General features: G+C 40.6%; 1 long non-coding RNA gene across 3 annotated transcripts; it reads left to right on the top strand.

Annotated features, from left to right (window-relative positions):
• On the top strand, positions 1–3,344 carry LOC124002520. Of its 3 annotated transcripts, none has more exons than XR_006833046.1 (5): positions 1–98; positions 626–766; positions 1,435–1,530; positions 1,833–2,035; positions 3,120–3,344. It is a non-coding gene; the product is annotated as an uncharacterized LOC124002520 (long non-coding RNA). The 3 variants fall into 3 exon arrangements; XR_006833044.1 differs by having other exon boundaries at positions 2,994–3,344; XR_006833045.1 differs by having other exon boundaries at positions 1,805–2,035; positions 2,994–3,344.
• Positions 3,345–13,142: the final 9,798 nt, after the last annotated feature.

Genomic DNA, 13,142 nt, shown 5'->3' with positions numbered 1-13,142 from the left:
TGGACCAATCACGACTCGACTGCTCTCTCATCGGATTTTGACCGTACAGATGAAAAGAGGACAGTGAAAGATGAACGATGACTGACAATAATATAGAGGTACGTTTGATCGTTTTTCGGTAGAGAAACTAGCTAATCAACTAACTAGCTAATCTACTGTGATTTGAATATTGAAATGTAAGTAGCTAGTTGTTTGGTCTTCTGTTATTAAAGCAGGCTATTGATGAGATGAGGCAAGCTAGCAGGGAACCATGTGGTTTAACCCAAAGCAAGGGGGTTTCGTTTTCTTTACCGTCTCCGATTTAAATAGGAGCATTGTATCTAAGTCGAGGAGTTTAGTAGAGAGGAGCATGACTAGGTGGCAGAAGAGGGGAGAGGGGTAGAGTGAGAACAGACAGGGATGACCCTCAATAGGGAAAAGGTTAGTGATAGAGGAGGGGGAGCCAAGAGAGGTCAGTCTCTGAACCAAATAATAGTCAATATTGTAAACCGCTAACCACATACTTTGAGATACAATCTGATTTGAAATAAAGATGTGTTACTTTTTACTCTCAGTTTTTGTGCAGTTACAATAAATGAGAATGACCTTAAACCATTTATTTCTCTCCATCCCTCTTTCCGTGCAGGTCTACTGTCACTAGTGTGTGGTGGTGAAGTTGTTCTCTGCTCAGCTGACAGACAGGAGATACAGAGACAGGAGTCCATTCTGTTCCAAGTAGGTCACCTTGGCTCTCCTCTATGCACAGCACTCCAGGGACTTCCTGCAGGTAAAGATGTTATCCACCAATCCCCCCGTAACTGAACCATTAGTGGTACTACTGCGAGTTCCTCTCATTTCTTTGACTCTGTATGAAGACATTGTGCATAGGACATTTGTCACGTAGATTGGATGATGACCAGATGCTGGCTAATGGTTAGAAAGATGGTTCCATACTGAATGTATGTGATAGTCATTGCTAAACATTATGAGGGGTGTAGGTAAGGGAAGAAGTGGAAACCTATAGGAGGATAGCTCTCCACAAGGTGGGTTGGGATGAAATAACAGCAGGCTGTTCAATACTGAGCCTTTCTGACTGACAAGTGGTGTAGATTAGTACCGGGCAATTCCACAGTAACAGAGTGATGTTGAGTCAGATGTTTCACTTTAAAATGTATGTCAAACAAACCAACGATTGCAAATTGTTTAAAGTAGTCCTTGTGCACACGGTTGCATACATTTTTAAAGTGAAAAATCTTGAGTATCGGCGTCACTCTGTACCGTGGAATTGCCCAACAGCTTGGCTCAGTCTCACATAATGTGTTATCACTTATTTGGCGAAATGATTATCCATAGTTGCCGCTACAGCCACAGCAGTCTTGAAATGGACTGTTACCTTGAATGCAACATTAAGATGTTAAAACATTTCAATTCCAACTCTGTCTGTGATATTTCCAGACGTCAATGCGTGTGTGACCAGGTGGAGTCAGGCATTTCTACTTCATCGCCCTGGACCACGACACGAACGAGCCAGAAGACGCTAAGTTTGGACCAGTGAGTCACCAACTCATCTTATGCCTTACACAACTCTGCACATATGTATCTTTCCACTTTCCTCAAACTCCAGAGTCCTACTTATGTTTACCTTTTTACCAATGTCTGGATTGTACAAGGATTTTAAGTTGGGACTTCGACCATACTAAATCTAATTCCATCTCCTGTATTGTTCTGCCCTCTCTATAGAGGAATGGAATAAATGGAACGGAGTGAAACACGTGATTTTCATACGTTTGATGTGTTTGATACTGTTCCATTGATTCCATTCCAGCCATTACAATGAGCCTGTCCTCCTATAGCTCCTCCCACCAGCCTCCACTGCTCTTTTAATTATGGTGATGCCCCAACTGTAAGAACCTGGAGATCTCTACTGATTTTGAGGGAGGTGACATTGCCACAAACAGTGCCTGGGACACCTTCCAGCGCGACCGCTGTCTGGAAAACACCCAGAGGGTGGTCTGCTGCAACAGTGTGTCAGCTCGGCTACACCTGGGAACTAAAGGTATGGCACCTCACACCCAACAGTCATGTATGCTCAAACATACTTGTATGATCATTTATGTGTTTCTTAAAGTGACAATCAGCAGTTGAAACAATAACAGAGCATTCTCCCTGCCCCTGTTTCCGTAAAAAGCTGAGGGATGGGGCTTGGGAAATGTAACCACTCTCAAATTCATAGACCGAGCTATGGATGCAAGGTTTGACCATCGCACCTCCTTCTGAAACCTCATTGGAGGAGACGACCCAAAGGTTCCTCGCCTCAGACCTCCAATGGGTTTCGAGAAGGACGCGAGTAGAGAGGAAGTGAGGAGTTGAGCAGAGATGAATTAGGACAGAGATCATGTCATTGTTTTAGGTGGAATCTTATGTTTAATAATACATTTATTCTGTTTGCACTTCTATCTTGGTTCTACTTGTGCTCTTTCCACCGATGGCTCTGGCTTACTTATAACATCTGATATGATAAGACTCCCTATGCGATTTGACTCGGGTATTACTGACTGTATTCAATACAACTTCCAATGCCGAATTTTGTATAATTTGAGATTCTGTAACTGATCAACTGATCTCAATCAGACAAATACTATAAAACAAATCTGTTTTCCTCAGTGCAATGTTTGGTGAATTTTTGAAAACCTTTATTTAACCAAGCAAGTCAGTTAAGAACAAAATTTTATTTACAATGACGGGCCTACACCGGCCAAACCTGGACGACGCTGGGCCAATTGTGTGCCGCCCTATGGGACACCCAATCACGGTCGGTTGTGATGCAGCCTGAATTCGAACCAGAGTGTCTGTAGTGGCGCCTCTAGCACTGAGATCCAGTGGCATAGACCGCTGCATCACTCTGGAGTCGTCATGAATGCATGGTGTTGTTTTGTCCTCAGTGCTCCTTTGAATGCTATGTGTACTGATTCCATTCTAAACGTCCATCCTCACCACCTCCATCACTTCAACAGATTGTCTGGGTCTGCTGAGAGGGTCATTGGCTGCCACCTGCCCTCCATTGAGGTCTTGCACGACTCCAGGGCAAGGAAGCATGCATGAAAGATCATCACCGACCACTTCCACCCTTTCTTCCACAGACTCCCATCTGGCAAACGGTTCAAGTCAATCACGACCAAAACTTCCCGCCACCTGAACCATTTCTTCCCCCGTGCCATGGCTCTCACCAACCGGCCACCTGGTCCACAATGATCCTCTCATCCATGGACTCTGCGCTTTCATCCAGACTCTGCACCGTGCACTATCATCTTACATTCATAATTTATAATGTAGCTTAATGGTGCTGCCACAATAAACAGACAAAAAATATATATATGCAGAATTTCCATAGATACACATTCAGTATATTCATACTGAATGTGGAAATTCTGCATATATTTTTTTTTGTCTGTTTATTGTGGCAGCACCATTTCACAGAGTCAAATTTCTGTACATGCAAATGTTTGGCGAATAAAGCTGATTCTAATTCTAAAGCTGGTTTATCATATGTCAGTTTAGATTTTACGTGATAATGCCAGAGAAGCCGGTGTTTGGAGGATATATTGGCACTGGTGTTGTTATGCCCGAGACAAAGTCTAAATGTTCCTTTGACCTACTGGCTGGCAATGTTATTTTTCCTTGCTTGCTAACTAGCCAACTACAGCTAATTTACAATCACATCAAACAGTGCAGCCAGAATAACAGCAGCATTTGCATTTGTTTAAGGTGTTTTCTAGTGACATTTATTTGGATACATCCATAACAATGAGCTAATGAGGCGAGATTTCGACAGGAATAGAAAATGTGCTCTCTCGTCAGGACACTTGTTCAGAGGAGCTAACCAAGAGCATATCTAACACAATCACTTCAAACTGAAGCTGGAAAGACCGCAAACTAGCTACACTTAATGTCATTGTAACTTTTTTTCAATTGACATTTCTTTGTATATATCCATAAATATTATGCCAGCTGAATCACGATTTCGACTGGCTGAGAAACGCTGCCTGCCTGTTCTGTCTCGTCCCGACATGTTCATTACTTTAGGACAGCTGGAGATCGAATTTGAATATTGAAACAATGCTGCAAATGTTGGAGAGACGCAAAATAGGTTTGTACAAATCTCTGCTGTTAAAAACTAAATGTTCGTCTAAAAGAAACGTGAGAATGTCTAGATGCTTTTTATAGTGGAGATCAAGTGTATAAATTGCCTGGCTGAGCTGATGAGACGGTGGGTAGCGCAGTCAAATGGAACAGAGTAAATAGGCAGCTTGGTTTCCCAAGTCGTTCGGCACTTACTGCCCAAGTTGACTAGCTAGCTAAACAGAAGTCTCTTTTTCATTTTTTTTGTTTAATTTGATATATTATTTTTAAAAGTATTTTTATTACCAATGTAGAAAAGTCTGTATACATATAGTAAGTACATAAATAGACAATGATACATATGCTAGGGGGTACAACAAATGCAAGATTATACAAAGACCTTAAAATAAACACACGTTTTGATTGTTTTAACAGCTTTCTTTTTTGAAGAATGTAGAATGCTCTTAATGTACTGCTCGAATTCCTTATAGAAAACACGGAAGAGTGTTTTTTTTTATTAGTGAATTTACATTTATGAATATGACATTTTGCCAACAGCATAATTAGATTTGAGGTAAAATTGTTTTTCTTTATTATGGTTAAGAAAACCGAGCAGCACATTACAAAAGTCATCAAGAATATTAACAATTATAAAACTGAATCTCTTTCCATAATTGTTTTACATGTAGACAAAGGCAAAATAAATGTGAAACTGTTTCTGGATGCTCAACACAAAAAGTACAATTAATGTTCATGTCTTTTTTGAGTTTCTTCAGGTAATGATTCGCAGGGTAATACTTATGGATTATACCTCTTTGACCCTGTTAACAAGCAAGTATGTGTGGTAATAACCAGACTTTTTCCCCAACAGATATTAGTGACCAATGTATTCCAGTAACTTGTGACATAAGGAATGGATACAATATCCCTTTGAAATAAAGCATCTCTTGTTTTGAGGGAGCGAGGAGAAACATATTTTCCCTATTGGAGAGTCAACTGGATTAAGCGAGGGTAGGTCAAGAAGGTGAGGTCTGGCTACACCTCTAAATAACATGAGAGTTCCATATGGAATATCATCAAAAACTATGGTGAACTCTACAAGGATATTGTAACAAGATAAAAATTCCTCATAATTGAATAACAATCCTTCTGTATTAAAACGTTGACTCACCAGCGGGATATGATTATTGAACCAGTTCATAAAAAATAAAGACTTGTTTGTATACAAAATGTCACGATTGTTCCAAATGAAATACCTATGCGGGGGGAAATTATGTTTAAATATTAACGACCACGCTATGAATACTTGTCTATGAAGCTAAACAGAAGTCTCTGCAGTGCATTGATAACAGAAGGCTCGTAATAGACAATCAAAACATTGGACTGGCCAATGGTGGGAATTTGTGACTTTGTCCATCACTCCAGTGAAAGTGACCAATCTAAGGTTTCTAAACACGCACCTGCCTTTACGCCCACCCCCATCAGCCTGAAATTCAAAGGTGCCAAGACTTAAGAGAGAGCAATTTGAGAAATTGAGAGCAAAATCTTTACAATGACAAATTACTATTGCTGGTTGATTTTTTTTTTTTTTTTTTACACATTTGAATCACGTTTCTTTGCTAACAGTTCTATATGTAGACTCAAATAATGTGAGGTTCAACAAGGGTTCTTCTAAGATCCTCAAAGTTCTTTGAAGAACCCTAGGGTTCTTGGCACTGAACATTTCCCCCTAAAGGTTCTTCCGAGAACCCCATAGGAGGTGGGGTTAATTGAGGAGCCTCTTTAGTTGGTGGGGGTTCTTGCAGGAACCTAACTGCCCAACTGAAACATTTTAATTTGAAAGGACAGCAGGTGCAGGCACTTAACTGAAACATTTTAAAGATCTCAATTTAAGGAAAGGGTTGTCCCTTGTATGATCTAAAATGTTTTATGATGATGCCATCTATCTTTTCATATTTGTTCAAATCTTTCTAAAACAGAAAATTGACACAATTCAATTGATATCAATCAGCAAAGAGGTAAGAATACGAATATGTTGAAGGCTATCTGTATTTGGTGTAGATGACTGAACTGTTTTGTCTATGTCTGCAGGTATACAGATGAGGAGTCATACAAAGGTATGACAATTGGAAACGGTATGTTATGCAGATCACATGTACCATCCTTGTCCTTTACCTGTTCAATGAAAATCCCATAGGCATCTACATTATGGACAAGGTATGTGTATGAAAACCATTATCAAGTTTTTTTTTAAATTCACATTTACCACAAAAACCAAGGTATTGTGTTGTGTGCATGTTTTGTTAATCATCTGTATAAATGACTATTTTTGGGATTCACAGACTTTACCCTCCCTACACCTCTGATGAATAAAACAGGAAACCTGTTTGATCACCATGCACTGCAAAATCCTTCTGGCTATGGATACGGAGAACATTAAAAACATGTTGGTACTAGGGGGCAGTATTTTCATTTTTGGAGAAAAAAAAACGTTCCCGTTTTAAACGGGACATTTTGTCAGGACAAGATGCTAGAATATGCATATAATTGACAGCTTTGGATAGAAAACACTCTAACGTTTCCAAAACTGTAAAGATATTGTCTGTGAGTATAACAGAACTGATGTTGCAGGCCCCAGGTTTTGAAAGCGCTGCGTTCCAATGAGTCCCTATTCAGCTGTGAATGTGCCATCAACGAGCTTACGCTTTCTACGTATTCCCCAAGGTGTCTACAGTATTGTGACATAGTTTTACGCATTTCTGTTGAAGAATAGCCGTAGGCGGCCACATTGCGTAAGTGGTCACATGATGGCTCCGAGAGAGATTCTCGTGTAAAATACAGAGGTAGCCATTTCTGCAATCGGTCCTACTGAAAAACGAATTGTCCCGACAGATATATTATCAAATAGATATTAGAAAAACACCTTGAGGATTGATTATAAACAATGTTTGCCATGTTTCTGTTGATATTATGGAGCTAATTTGGAATATTTTTTTCGGTGTTGTGGTGACCGCAATTTCTGGGCGATTTCTCAGCCAAACGTGAAGAACAAACGGAGCTATTTCGCCTACAAAAATAATATTTTGGGAAAAACGAACTTTGGCTATCTACCTGGGAGTCTCGTGAGTGAAAACATCTGAAGTTCATCAAAGGTAAACGATTTAATTTGATTGCTTTTCTGATTTCCGTGACAAGGTTGCCTGCTGCTAGCAAGGCATAATGCTATGCTAGGCTATCGATAAACTTACACAAATGCTTGTCTAGCGTTGGCTGTAAAGCATATTTTGAACATCTGAGATGACGGTGATTAACAAAAGGCTAAGCTGTGTTGTCAATATATTTCATTTGTGATTTTCATGAATAGGAATATTTTCTAGGGATATTTATGTCCGTTGCTTTATGCTAATTCGTTTCAGGTGATGATTACGCTCCCGCATGCGGGTTTGGGAGTCACAAAAGGGTTTACACGCATGAGGATATACCCATTGGACTTGGGACTCTGCTGGTAGTTCACCTCATATTTACATTTTTTCAATTCTGTTTTACTGCTAAAATCATAATTAATCCCAAAAGGTTCTTCGAGAATCCATTCAAAGGAGTTCTTCAAAGAACTTTTAGGGGTGCCCCCACTGTTTCAATTTGAAGAACCCCTAAAGGATACTCCAGGAAACGTTTATTTGTAGAATGTAGGCCTACTGTTAAATACAGACAATTTTTATTTTTTTATTTAACCTTTATTTAACCAGGAAAAGCCCATTGAGACCCAGAGCCTGCTTTTCAAGGGAGACCTGGCCAAGAAGGCAGCAAAAATCAATGCAATACATAATTAAAACATAATACAATACAACAACATGATCCAGCCTAAAAAAACATTTTACACTCCTCTGTAACGAGTCTCCCATCAATATTTTAAATTCATTCAGTGGCACTAACATATCTAGATGAAACATGGATTGTAGATTATTCCATGCATTTGGTGCACAAGAAGAGAAGGCAGTCTTGCCTAATACTGTGAATGTCCTGGGGACTTTATGTAGCAACCACCTAGCAGACCTGTTGGTGAAGGAGACCAGACTACAGAGGTAAAGAGGGAGTTTACCCAAAAGGGCATTGTAGATGAACACATACAAATGTATCTTTTTGCGCATATAAAGTGAGGTCCAACCTACCATTTGGTACAATGTGCAATGGTGGGTGAGTGACTTGGCATTTGTAATAAAGCACAAGGATGATAAACAGAGTACAGTCTCTGTAAGACAGAGGTGGTTGCATGCATATACAACAAGTCGCCATAATCAATTACAGAGAGAAATGTGGCCTGAACAAGCTTCTTTCTAGCCATAAGCAGGAAGCAAGCCTTATTATGAAAATAAAAACCCAATTTCAATTTAAGCTTTTTCACAAAATTATTGTTAATTGTTTACTCCATGTGTAAATCTGTGTTATCTGTTCACACTGCTATGCTTTATCTTGGCCAGGTCGCAGTTGCAAATGAGAACTTGTTCTCAACTAGCCTACCTGGTTAAATAAAGGTGAAATAAAAAATAAAAAATTGAACTTTAGAGGACAACTTGTCATCCAACCAAATATCTAGGTATTTGTAGGATGACACTTTTTCAATGGATAAGCCACCAGATGTGACAATGCTAATGTTCTCTGGCAGAGTTTTAGCTCTGGTAAAGGTCATGAATATATTTTTTTGTACATTCAAGACCAGTTTGAGACCATAAAGGGAGGCCTGCAGTGACTGAAAATCAGTCTGGAGCTATATATATATGCCATTTAGCAGAGCAATGTTGTTGCATTTATGACTTACAGTCATGTGTGCAAATTCTCGTATGGGTGGTCCCCGGGAGAACCCACTCTGCGTTACTGCCTCTCTTCTAGAAAATAAATAAGGTGTTTGCCGTACTCTAAGCGCATGCTCTACCAACTGAGCAATTAACAGCAATACCATTGCCTTACAGAAGGACTGAACCAGAGAAGCAGCACATTAATATATAACTGTATCATCTGCATATAGATGTAACTTTGCTGGTTGCATCCCATTTCCCACATCATTAATAAGAATTGAGAACAACACAGGAGCTACAATGGAACCCTGGGGCACATCTCTATTCATCAAAAGAAAGCTAGATGTTCTACTCTGTCAAAGTCACACTTGCAAGCTTTCACTGCTCAGGGTACTGATCTAGAGACTCATCCAACTCCCCCTTGAGAAGTACTCTTTCCAATTTTTGCAGAATGTTTAGACTATCCTGGTCAAAACGGTCGCCAAACTGAACCTCCACACAATCCAACACTTAAAAAAATTCTGCCCTATAGTGATCCACTGCTTTGCCAGCAAATCGTATTGAGTGTCTCAATGGATTCAATCAATGTTGTTGCATTCTCATACAGTGCAAGGTAGCTTTCGTCATTTCTGCTGTTTACCCCACGCACTGGATAACTGGACACTGATTGGATTTAGCTGGTGTGCTGTTAGTTACACAGTGGCGGTGGGTTTGGCAGTTTTGATGTGCTGTGAATTTTACAATGGCTTTTCTCCAGTTCCTAAATCCTGCACTAATGAAGGCAGCATCCACTCTTTGGCCAAAAGATGGATGGCTTGAAAACTTGGCTACAGTGAAAACAACTCCTTTTATTGATGGAGTAGCCAGGGAAACCTAAAATCTCTCTTGAAATGTCAACACTCTGTTGGCAAGAGTTTGCGGTTCTATAAATTTGGGTGTGGCTTATATGGTTTTGTGCCATTATAATGCACCTTCTCAGCCGTGGCTGAGACAATTCTCTAAACTGGCGCTGCTGGCAACAAGGTTGACACCTGGAACCTGAATCCATCTCTCTGTGAACATCATTAACACTCTGTTGAGCACGGCAGAAGTACTCCGGTCCCCCTCTCTTCTATACGAAAACTTAGTGGTGCAGCTGGCAACAAGGTTTTTGCCACCTGAAGGTAACGTGGCTGTGCCACTGTCCCCTATACTGGTGCAGCTGGCAACAAGGTTGACACCTGGTCCTGCCTAGTGGCTGTGCCACTGTCCCCTATACTGGTGCTGCTGGCAACAAGGTTGACACCTGGTCCTGCCGTGGCTGTGCCATTGTCCCCTATACTGGTGCTGCTGGCAGAACTGGCAACAAGGTTGACACCTGGTCCTGCCGTGGCTGTGATACTGGTACTGACATGAAATAACAAAATGTCCAGCAACACTGTCTGCCCAGAGGGAGATGGTTGATACTGGTGCTGCCCGGGCTGTTCTATGCGGACACAAGGTGGAGCTGACACCTGGTCCTGCTGTGGCTGTGACACTCTCCTCTGAAGTCTCTCTCCTTGGCTCCTTCCCTTTCACCAACTCACTGCCTCAGTCTTCTAGAAAATAAATAAGGTGTTTGCCGTACTCCTAACTACCAGTACCCAAAACTACACAATTAACAGCAATACCATTGCCTTAAACAAATCTTAGTTCAGCCACCAGTTTAGGTTGAGAGTGGGGTATCCATGGCATTTTCCAATTATGTCCCTATTTTACAAGTCCAAAAAATGGAGAACCTTGCATAATGTTGCCAAACAAAGACTCAACAAACTTACCTGAGACTCCCTGTCTCTGCCAGTCTGTCCCTGCCCATCTGTCCCCAGCTCTGCTGTCTGTCTGCCCTCTGTTGCCTGATCTGCCTAATGACATCATTGTGAAACATTCCCATTAGCATTTCACTTCTTCCTAATGAACATTTTATCAACTAGTCTTAGGCTACCAGGGTTCTTGCTTTGCATTTTGGTGTACTGAAAAATACTCTGATGTCTGTCTTTTTACTTTTTTTGACATTTTTCTACCTGGCAAGCTGCACAAACACACACACGGTGTGTAGGTTATTTACAGTAGGAGATGGGCTTCTATCATCTTATCTCCTATCATTCTATATGGGCTTCGATCTAAAAGGTAGCTAGCAAATGTGAAACGGATTGCAGTGACAAGAGTTGACAGCTGTATGAGTTCACCATTTACACAACATATGCTGCAACCTTTTGTCATTTTAATATAGTTTGTTTCATATTGGCTGGCTTCCAACAATAGCTGAATTTGCAATGCTAGCGAGCACCAATTCCGTTTTTGTGGTGTTTGCTATAATCTTTGCTATCGTCAGTTTACTCCAAGATCTGCACACGTGTTTCAATGTCCCATAGCGAAAATTTGCTTTTGCAACGAGAGACCATTATAGATAATTAAGACAATGGTAGAAGAGAGTGTAGTTCTGTTCAATTGGGAGTTCAGTTGATCGCTAACCTTATCACAGGGACTTTGAAGCACTACAGCTGCATGCTGATCTTGGAATAAATTGACGATAACAAAGATTCCATCTTTGACGAAGCAACATAAATTGAATAGGTACTAACTAGCTTGATAGGTAATGTTTGCACGCTAGCTCTGAAAATTCAGCTAGTGTGTGTGTGTAAAACCTGCCAATAAAATAAAATAAACATTGCTATGGCGCGATTGACTGGATTAACCTAGCGTCAGTTATGTGCATTGAGTGCCTTTCAGACAGTAGATACGAACCGGTTTTTGGTCCGTTTATCGTTTTAAAACATGATACAAAATGCCTTACTAACTCCTCAACATCTCAAACAGCAAGACTGACTATCTACCACATGGACAGACTTCATTAATGTGTTTGTGTCGCGAGCATGCTATCTATTTAGTCAGGCAATGGCCATATTATTCTGACATATTTTAGAATGTAAAAACAATGCCAATGCATAATGACATTGTCTAAAGGCTATTACAACAATTACATATAAAATGTATGTCCTTGAAAATTACAATGAAGTGCTTGAAAAAGTCCTTGAATTTGACTTGCCAATGTCTGTATGAACCCTGAATAGTCTACTTGCTCAGCCTGCAAATGAATCAAATCAAATCAAATTGTATTTAATATAATATAATAATATATGCCATTTAGCAGACGCTTTTATCCAAAGCGACTTACAGTCATGTGTGCATACATTCTATTTGTCACATACACATGGTTAGCAGATGTTAATGCGAGTGTAGCGAAATGCTTGTGCTTCTAGTTCCGACAATGCAGTAATAACCAACAAGTAATCTAACTAACAATCCCAAAACTACTGTCTTATACACACAAGTGTAGGGGGATAAAGAATATGTACATAAAGATATATGAATGAGTGATGGTACAGAGCGGCATAGGCAAGATACAGTAGATGGTATCGAGTACAGTATATACATATGAGATGAGTATGTAAACAAAGTGGCATAGTTAAAGTGGCTAGTGATACATGTATTACATAAAGATGCAGTAGATGATATAGAGTACAGTATATAAGTATACATATGAGATGAATAATGTAGGGTATGTAAACATTATATTAGGTAGCATTGTTTAAAGTGGCTAGTGATATATTTTACATCATTTCCCATTATTGAAGTGGCTGGAGTTGAGTCAGTGTGTTGGCAGCAGCCACTCAATGTTAGTGGTGGCTGTTTAACAGTCTGATGGCCTTGAGATAGAAGCTGTTTTTCAGTCTCTCGGTCCCAGCTTTGATGCACCTGTACTGACCTCGCCTTCTGGATGATAGCGGGGTGAACAGGCAGTGGCTCGGGTGGTTGTTGTCCTTGATGATCTTCTTCTTCACGATGCTGTCTGTGTGGGTGGACCAATTCAGTTTGTCTGTGATGTGTATGCCGAGGAACTTAAAACTTACTACCCTCTCCACTACTGTTCCATCGATGTGGATAGGGGGGTGTTCCCTCTGCTGTTTCCTGAAGTCCACAATCATCTCCTGAGTTTTGTTGACGTTGAGTGTGAGGTTATTTTCCTGACACCACACTCCGAGGGCCCTCACCTCTTCCCTGTAGGCCGTCTCGTCGTTGTTGGTAATCAAGCCTACCACTGTTGTGTCGTCCGCAAACCTGCTGATTGGGTTGGAGGCGTGCGTGGCCACGCAGTCGTAGGTGAACAGGGAGTACAGGAGAGGGCTCAGAACGCACCCTTGTGGGGCCCCAGTGTTGAGGATCAGCGGGGTG

This window comes from Oncorhynchus gorbuscha, linkage group LG18 (genome assembly GCF_021184085.1).
Source record: "Oncorhynchus gorbuscha isolate QuinsamMale2020 ecotype Even-year linkage group LG18, OgorEven_v1.0, whole genome shotgun sequence".
Classification (NCBI taxonomy): Eukaryota; Metazoa; Chordata; class Actinopteri; order Salmoniformes; family Salmonidae; genus Oncorhynchus; species Oncorhynchus gorbuscha.
Note: the sequence above shows the minus strand (reverse complement) of the source record. Positions and strands in the feature narration are given on the sequence as shown.